Source organism: Phragmites australis, chromosome 6, assembly GCF_958298935.1.
Source record: "Phragmites australis chromosome 6, lpPhrAust1.1, whole genome shotgun sequence".
Lineage (NCBI taxonomy): Eukaryota > Viridiplantae > Streptophyta > Magnoliopsida > Poales > Poaceae > Phragmites > Phragmites australis.
Window position 1 is genome coordinate 34443375 of NC_084926.1, and position 9889 is coordinate 34453263.

Consider the following 9889-nt stretch of genomic DNA (forward strand, 5'->3'; position numbering starts at 1 on the left):
AACAGGCACCAGCCCCGATGGATAAGGTCGTGGGTGGTGCAGGGGGGGCGTGTCCCGTCCCGTAACCTTAAAAGCTATAGTGTGAGACTCTACAGGCCGGTGCAGTGTCGCACGACAGATGGGATGTTATCCGCCATTCAACAGAGGCAAGCGGGTGAGATCGGCGTGCAGAGGCAAGTGGGCGAGAACGGCGCGCAGAGGCAAGTGGACGAGGACGGTGCGCAAAGGCAAGTAGACGGGGATGGCGTAGGAGTGTACCATTCTGTCCCATCGCATTAAATACAGCAGGATGAGGTTCTACAAGCTGGGCAAAGACAGCGCGCGGCTGCACGATGTACAATACTGTCATAGCAAAGTTACGTGCCTAGTACTCCATAATGATGAGCTGAGATAGATATTAGGATGAGCAGAGGCCATCTGTGTAGAACCAACATGTTAGTTCTCCCACTCTCTACTATATAAAGGGATGAAGACCCCGTTGTAAAGACACGACAGATCAGTTCTGGCAATCCTCTAGAACACCGCTGTAACCAAGTAAGATCTACTATAACAAAGAAAAGAAACAGGATATAGGGTTGTTATCCTCCGGGAGACCCGAACCTGTATAACCCCCGGTGTCCCAAAATCTTCGTTTAGACGAATAGACACATTCTCTCCCTGAAACGTCATTCACGCACCCACCAACACACCCTAGAATCACTGTCAGGGATTTACCCTCGACAAGTGCCCATTCGCGGTTGGAACCGGCACTGATGTACTGATAGTCCATTTTCAGTGCCGGTTCTTAGCGCTTCAGTCATTGTTTGCGCACGAGAGTTTAACAACCGGTACTGATAAGGCATTACTTATGCCCTATTCTGTAGTAGTCATACTTATTTAGGGTTCCGGTGCACCTCCATATGATCCGCATGAAATCTAGCAGCATGTTTTTTAATTCCTTGAACTTAAAAAATTAATTTAGCTTTTTTAGAGATAATAACACAACGTAGCTAGGCAAGAAGGCTTGAAATATGTAGCCACGATGTTTCTCTTTATTTATATTAGACTTTTTGTAGTTAAGAAGAATAAGGAGGAAATAGTTTGATCAACTTGAAATTACAATTTGAAGCTTTATGCAGGCATGCGTGCATCATTTCACAACTAAGCTAGCTGGATCTAGACGGAGAAGTTGAGCACACATACACCTGCTTCGGCCTCAACATCTGCGTGACATGCATGCTCCCTCAGGCCGCTGAGCTCGTTGCTGCTGTAGAATTTCAAGCCCGGGCTTGTCGCCAATAGCTCCATCACCCGGCTTCAAGTCGCTTCCTTCGTCATGTTATCCTTGTTTCCATTCCCTGTTTCCATCCCCGAGCAATTGCAAACTGCCGCAAAGGCGAATTTGGGCCCTAGCCTTCCTTTTAGTCGACGATGAGCCATTCTCCATTGAAACCTCTTTCCTCCCTTTCCAAATACGCCTCCCTCCATAATCCTTCGCAGAAATTGATCGTCCCATCTTCTTCCTCACATCCTCACGGACCTGTTAGTGCCATTGTTTGTCAGATCCACTACTATAAAAACAATTTTTAAAGGCGAGTAGTAATCCATTTACACAGACGTTTAGCCACCCGACTCTGGTTGAATGCATGTGGAAATCTTCTATTTTCATAGGCACAAAAAAGATCGTAGGTGAAAACCAATTACCATATACAATAAAAACCGATTACCACATACAGTTCACTTAATAAATTACCTCATTTTCACAGACGGTTCCTTAAGTGGACCGTCTATAATAATCGGTCCTCAAATCGATATTTTTTGAAAAAAAAACGATTTTATTTGCCTAACCCGGCACCCCGCGGCCACGTCATTATAGGTCATACGATTTTTCGTGTGAAATACACGTGTGTGCGGTTCTTAGCACTCTAACCCATAACCTCTTAACTTGCACGAACCCTCCTTCCCATCCCGCTGATCCTTACAATCCTTAGCTATGGTTGGATCATTTCCCAGATTTTGTAACTGGTTGTGTGCCCAGAGATTTAACTAAGTCTGAGGTCTAATGGATTGGTTTGGTCATGGCAGAGTGAAGGTGGCAGAGGGGAGTTGCCACATGGCAAGGTCTAAAGAGAGTCCAAGTTGATGAGAAAATGATCAGGTCTCACTAGAAAGATGGCGCAGTGTTGCCACGCCTGATAACCCTGTCATTGTTAATAGTTAATTATGGAACGAAACACGATAAATTACATATTGTAAGTAGTACTAAATATTAAACTATGTGTTTAATATATTACATGCTTACATAAAAAAAAGATACAAAATATAGCGATATGAAGTAAAAAAAAATGGTGGACTGATGCTTTGCACAATGTCATGATGCGCTATGGCGATATACATGAAGGGTTTAACCACCATATTTCGTACAAAATATAATTTAAATGTTGTATCTCCTTTTTTTTAAGAAGTCTAAGCTTTTTTAGAGGTGAGTTTAATCTAAGCGGGTTGGACTATATATGTACTGATTTCACTTATTCATAAGACTAGTTGAGTGTCAGTACGTTGCAACAGAAATAAAAATTGCACAAAATAACATCAAACATATGCAAAAGCTATCAACTTCAGAGTTAGGAATTACATTAAAGATGAAAAAAACAATGCAATATCTGGATTATGAGCCTCAGCAGGAATCTTATAAGCAGCCAATTTTAAAAATAAAAAATATTTCTGATAATAACAAAAATATACACTATATGGGATTCTAAACCTCATCTATGCCGTATAGAACTCTCTATGGACTAATTTCACTTATTGTTAAGATGAAAGAAGCTAAAACATAAGAGAAAACCACCCGTGCAGGTGGTCAGAATTGAGGAAAATGAATATGAATAGCTTGTCTGTACATGAATGGTAGTTGAGTGTTACTGTTTAGCTACAGTAAATGAGAACGGTTCTAAATTCTGATGAGAACATGGACCAAGATGGTGATTCACAGAGGTCATATTGTAGCTGCCAACTTAACTTATAGGGGGAAAACAGAAAAGCAATTCAGCCCCTAGAATATTAGAAAACAATTATTAAGAATTGAGCTTAAGATCATTTGAAATGTGCACACACTATTACAGAAAATCCTATTACTGTCGGCTCTAAAGTAGTCTTCACTGCCGATTTTATAGCCGGTAATCAACAACGGACAGTGGTAATCAGGGACTATTATTGTTGGCCCAAACACCAGCAGTGAAAGGGTTGTCACTGTCGGCTGAAGTCTTCAGCCGGGAGTGATATAGTCTACCCCCGATTTATTTTTTGGGCCGAAAAAACTAAAAAAAATAAATAAATTTTGCACTCGAGGAACCCCACGCTGTCGCAAGTCACAAGTTACGCGATTTTTCGCGCGAAATACGCGCGCGTGCAGTTCATGGCACTTGAACTGAGACCTCTCAGCTCGCGCGATACATCTTTACCATCTCACCACAAAAGTACTTGTGATAACAGTAGTATATGCAATCCTTTTGATCTCTTCTGTCTAAAACTTCAAATGATTATTTGGATATCTAAATGATTTCAAGTGAAAAGTTTTTCAACTATAAAGTCATAGATCTCGTCGAGAGCTATAATTTTCATATAAATTTTGTCATCACCTGACTTCGTATTGAAAAGTTATGAATTTTTGAAGATAATCTATCATCCATTATCACTGTCAGCTCGTGTTATGAACCGGTAGTGATACCCGACCAGGCACTATTCACCTGACCAGTCATTGTTCACCTGTTATCACTATCGATTCTTCTTATGAGCCAGCAATGATACCCATTATCACTGCCGGTCCATAACACGAGCCGACAGTAATACTTGATGAACTATTACTGCCGGTTCATGGTTGAGCCGGCAGTAATAGTCAAGGTTTCATTGTCGGTTCGTAACACGAACCAGTAGTGATGATGGAGCTAAACATCAATATATGCTCAAGCCATCGGTTCGCAGTGATGACCCTTATCACTGGCGGTTCATAAGCCACAATGATTGATTCTTCCCATGCGATTTCTGAACATATAAAACCGGCCTATTAGGAACCGACAGTGATGGTTCGATATATAAAACCAATTATGTAATCATCAAGATACACTAAGCGCAATCATTTTTCTTTCTAAGCACTTTATTTTCATGGAGCTTCTCAGCTTATAGACAACAACATAGGAAACATGCTGGCATTGATAAAACAAGATGTGGATACATCAGCTAGAAAGTAAGTACTAAGAAATTGCTATAGATACCTGGATTGCACGGTTTTAATAAAAATCCAAGTTTTCACCACTTTTAAGTATTAAGAACTGGGTGTACGCAAATTGAGATAACTTGCCTGGAATTACCAGAACCAGCAAGTGTCAGTATAGTATGGATACATGATTAGTATCGCTCAAGAGTATGCCATTTGCAGCAAAATTCCAAATAAATGTTGAAAGACCAAAGGGTAACATATCACAAGGTGATAACAAAAGGCTCCTTTTATGCCCAAATGCCCGTGTGTCCGCATACATGCGTCCGTGGGACGGCGCACGTACTAACACTTAACACCATAGTACCATACCATGAGATTACCCAGCATTTTCAGTCTTGCAGGATTAAAATATGACTGCATAAAGCATAAGACTGATGTTAGAGAAGATGCACAACTCGTACTTCGCGGTCAAGGAGCCCGACGCCGACGACAAGGACACCGATGAGCGAGAGGCCACTGTGTCTGATCAATGAGAACCAGAGAAAATCCAAATTTCACCTGCGTTAAGAATCAAGCAAAAGTTATAAAAACATGGACAACTGAATGTAGGAACAAAAGAGTGAACACAGCATCAATATCAAGTGATAAATTCCTCGACGCTAAAAACTCAGTTTGAGAGAGTTCACTTCAGTAAGGAACTAAAGAAATCTGTAAAAGGGGCAAGATTTTATTTTGCTACTAATGTAGCGTTATATTGTTGTATTATACAACATTTTTTATATTTCCGTATTACAATCTGTGAATGTTTTAACAAAACGGATGATGCAATCATCTGTACGGACGCGGCGTAACACGCGCCTATCGCCTAATTTATTTTTACTACCTAATTCGCGTAAGATTACTCAGCCGATATTGAGCCACGTCAGCGTAAAAAGCGCCGGCCGTCGGATCAAACCAGTGAGAGAGGAAAGATCCCCTGACATTGAAATCATTGCGACAACGCGTGAAGTTAAGGGATCCCGGTCCCTCCACGTCCCTGGGTGTGCTCTGGATAGGGGTGGAAATGGATGGCAGGAAATCCGAATTATCCGATTTCGTATTCGTTAAAATACGAATATGGATATCCGTGTTCGTATTTGTTTCTGAAATGGATACTAAAATTGATATATCCGAATTCGTTTTCGAGATTCGGATTCAAATGTGGATATCCGAATTCGAGATATATCCGATTCGTATCCGTATCCGCCAACCAGGGAACCAAATTTTTCTAAAGTTTTAGAAATTTCAGATATGAACGAAATTCCAACCCAATCAAATTGGAACAAATTTCAGTCAAATTTCATTAAATTTCAGTTAAATTTGATCAAAAATTTAAATTTCCAATATGAATTTTGAACAAAATTTCTAAAATTTCGGCCCAATCAATTTTTATCAATTTTCAGTCAAAATTTTTCAAAAATTTAAATTTCCGACTTGAATTTCGAAGATCAAGTAGATATCCGAATACGGATTCGTACTCGAACTATCCAATTCGTATTCATATTCGAAGATATCCGGCTCTGTAATCACATTCAGATTAAAATATAATAAATTGTACTTTCTAAATTCGATTCCATATGTTTTTGATCCGTTTCCATCGCTAGCTCTGGAAGCCTGAGAAGACGCGCAACACGGCGACCGGCCAGCTCAAATCGCGGGTGCTCCTGCCGAAATCCATGCCGAGGTCGAGCACCGGCGCCCCCCGAGTTCTTTCCCGACCTCGTCCCGTCCCTCTCCTCCCTCCTCACCCACGATAATGCCGACCTCGCCGCAGCCGCCGCCCACGGCTTCCACGTGATCATCGGCTCGCCACGCGGCATGCGCCGTGCCACCCCAACCTCACGGCCGACGCGCACGGGATGGGCGAGCTCCCCTCGCTCGCCCTCCTCCTCGCCATGTAACCCCCTTCCGCACGGCTCGAATTGGTGCGGCCGGAGAGGAAGGGAGTGGACGCCGCCCCGACGTACTCCACATTACTGGTCACGCGCGAGGCAGCTCCCGCCGCCACGAGTGGGACTGGCACTCTCTGCTCTGGTTCGTCCATCCCTCCCTCAGCTTTCCTCCTCGGTGCTCATGTTCTGGTGCTAAACAGATTGGGTGCGTCAAGCTGATCTTCCGTTGATTGCGCAGCGCAGATCCTGTGACCGCATCGTGGCATTCATCTCGCGGTGTGAGTGATTATTTCACCCGTCTCTGGATCATCATGCGGTTCACCCTTTTTTTGCGGTGACTGATGGATGGCTTTGGCTACGTTGACAGCGAACGACCGCTGGACACCTCGCGTGACGGCGAGGTAAGCCATGCGATCAGCGGGATGGCACGATTTGCCGGTGGGGTTGCCGAGCGGTGGTGCAGTAGCTCGCAACGACATGTGCGATGATGTGACAACTGAGATGCCCTATATGTGTTTGGTGAAATGCGCACAAGTCGTCCGAGCGTCCAGCGGCCTGATCACAGCTGCGGTCAGCACACGCAACATCTACCATGCACCCACCTGTGGCTAATGAAGGTAAGATGCAAGCTCGAAGCTTTCCTCTGACCTTGTCCATCTCCTCTCTCTATGTCACCTGATTTGTAGAGCACCATATAGCTTAATATTCAAGCTGGGTGGCATGACATATTGGGGATCCGGAGCGCACGAAGGACTATAGGGCACAACGGCTCGCACGAAGGGCTGTAGGACACAGCGGCTCGCGTGCGTGGCAGGTCGGCGATTGGGCTAGCTAGACCGCGCGTGGGGTTAGCGTACACTCAGCTTCAGCACTGGCTCTCCCTCCTATCTGGCATTGTCTGCTCTGCATGGCACTTTCCACTTCCTAGATGGCCAAGCAGGTGCAAAAGGATGGAGATGCCCATCAGGTATTCGACGTGTTACATGCCAATGAATTGTAATTTAGTATACAAACATTACGCATCATGGCTAACTGATTTTACAAGCTAGACAACTCATTATCATGATTGGGCGTGGTGCCACAGGATTCGGTGATCCCCTGGTGTGCCACAGGTGGTACACAAGCTTGCTGCATCCATCCGTCATCATCTGCGGTGCAAATAATTCGGTGTCATATGCTGGTTGTAGAGAAGGGCAACACGCACTATGATAGAGGACAAGGAGAAGTAACCTCAGGTATTTCCATAAATCTTCATTACTTACTGTGCTGATGAAATGTTCAGCTTCAAAGTAACCTCCCCTCCACTATTACTGCAAATGTGCTGGTTGCTTCCACTAGTTAGTTGTTCACATCACCTATGATGAAACAACTGCAGTAGACCAAAACAGGATTATAGTGCTAGGCTCTACCTTTTATGACATGAATTGAATGCCCGATTGCAATTATTATAAGAATATAGTAAAATTTAATACTGGAGATAAGATTCCAACTTCATCATTTCAGAATAATATACTTTGATTACTATACTTAAAGGGTAATTACAAAGAAAATCAAAGCTGCAGATAAGATCTTTCTTGCTTAGTTCATTAAGATGGCAAATTTGTATCTGGATGTATGCTATTCAAACTCTTAACTACTGTTATCTGTGCCTATGCTTATTAATGATTGACCCTACATTTTTACTACCTTACAGTCAGATTAGTTCAATTGTAAATTGTTCTGTTTGAGCCTGATTGTTGGTTGACCCTACATGGATAGTAGTTGCAGCCTTGTAGATAATGTACAACGGGAGTATGCCAAGTGAAGTACATTTGTGCTTATGTATTGGACCTCAGGAAAACATTAGCTAAAGAATGGATTCAAACATAGTTGGTATACAACAAACATGCTTTGGCACGCAATGTGTTAGGGTTTTTGACGGAAGCATCACTAGGATCATCAGGCTAAGCACAAGATCAACATACAAGACACGATGTTTTTAATGAGGTTCGGCCAAGTTGCCTAATCATCGGAGCATGACTACGGGCGTTCCTACCTAACTGTTTCAGCCTTACCATTGTAATTGTGGTGCCTTCTATTTAAAGGCTCAGAATTAGGAGTTCGACTACAACTCTAATCCTAATCCCACCCAATTACAACTCTAATCCTAATCCCACCCAATTACAACTCAAGTATATCTGTAACCTACTATGTACACATATTCGACACATATTCCAACAAACTCCACCTCGACGAATATGCACGCCAACTTGAGTCCGTCATGTGTGAACCTCCGTGTACCTAGACTTGAGCTGTCTATCTCCGCGTTCATCCTGAACAGTCCAACGAGGATGCCTCGCCACCAGGAACGTATTCCGCAAAATTTGCAGCTCCCACCTCCATGGCTTCACCTTTCAGCTTGTACTGATGATCTCCCGTCTTCTCACCTATCATCATAGTCTTTCCCTCCTGTATCACATTCAAGGTCTTCTTATCTGACAACCCCTGATACAGCTAACCTTCTCCATGCAGAAATTCAAGCGACATTAGATTCTTCCTAAGTCCCAGCACATGCCGCACACCCTCAAGTAGCACTTCTTATCCATCATACATCTTCAGTTTGATATTAACGACTCCTATAACACGGTAACCCGTGTCATCTCCCAAGCGAGCAAAATCAAAATCACCTTCGGAGTATGAAGAGAACCACTCCTTGCTTGATGTTGCATGATATGAACTTGCCGAATCTAACAACCATGCTTTACCACAAGACTTTTCACCTGATAGCACGAGAAGGTCACCATCGCTATCCGAGTCATCTTTCTTGGAAACCACAATATTTGCCACGCCCTTCTTCAGTTCTAGATAATCTTTCCTTACATGTCTCCAATGTGGCCCCTTCTTCTTTTTCTTGTCAGTCTCCCTGCCTCGATCACCTTTGACGAAAAAAGCATCTCCAGATGAACTCTCACCAGCATTGTTCTTCCTCCTTTGTTCATGAGCAAACAAAGCCGCAAGAATATCATCCACTTTGACTGCCTCTTTACTATACGTCAGTGTTTTGATCAAGTGCTCATAAGATCTTGGCAAGGAACACAGAAAAATAATCGCCTTGTCTTCCTCATCAATTGTCACCTCCACTCCACCTTCACAAGATCAGCGACAACTTGATTAAAGACGTTTACGTGCTCAGCAAGATCCGACCCCTCCTGCATCTTCAGCCCAAACAATTTTTGCTTCAGATACAGCTTATAAGTCAATGTCTTAGACATGAATTGATCATCCAATTTATCCCAAATCTTCTTAGGTGATGTTTCATCCATGACATGGTACATGATCTGATTGGAGAGACACAACCTTATTGTCGCTGCCGCTTGTGCTTGCATCTCTTCCCACTTGTCATCATCTACCATGACTGGCTTCTTGTCGCTAAGAGCCTTCAGGATCCCCTGCTACGCCAGCAAGTTCTTGACTCTTATCTGCGAAAGCCCGAAGTTGCCAGTCCCGTCAAATCTCATCACCTCGAATTTGGACCCCATCGACTCCATCTGCTTGTTGCCGTAGACCCACACCCCGCCTGGACGCACCACCACGCACACACCGAACTACGCGTACGCCGCCTCGTACACCGTCAGTGCACGATCCGCCGCTCTCAAGCCCTGTCGACTGCCACGCCGCTTGCATACGACGAAGTCGACCTGCTCGATCGCTGCCCACTGTTCGCCGTCAACCGCCGCAAGCAACGGTTCACGAATAGCTCAATTGCAAATCCCGCGATCCGTGA

General features: G+C 43.7%; 1 long non-coding RNA gene across 3 annotated transcripts; it reads left to right on the top strand.

Annotated features, from left to right (window-relative positions):
• Positions 1–5840: 5840 nt before the first annotated feature.
• On the top strand, positions 5841–8027 carry LOC133920598 (uncharacterized). Of its 3 annotated transcripts, none has more exons than XR_009910132.1 (5): positions 5841–6268; positions 6365–6404; positions 6494–6743; positions 6825–7093; positions 7211–8027. It is a non-coding gene; the product is annotated as an uncharacterized LOC133920598 (long non-coding RNA). The 3 variants fall into 3 exon arrangements; XR_009910133.1 differs by having other exon boundaries at positions 6370–6404; XR_009910131.1 differs by having other exon boundaries at positions 5841–6404.
• Positions 8028–9889: the final 1862 nt, after the last annotated feature.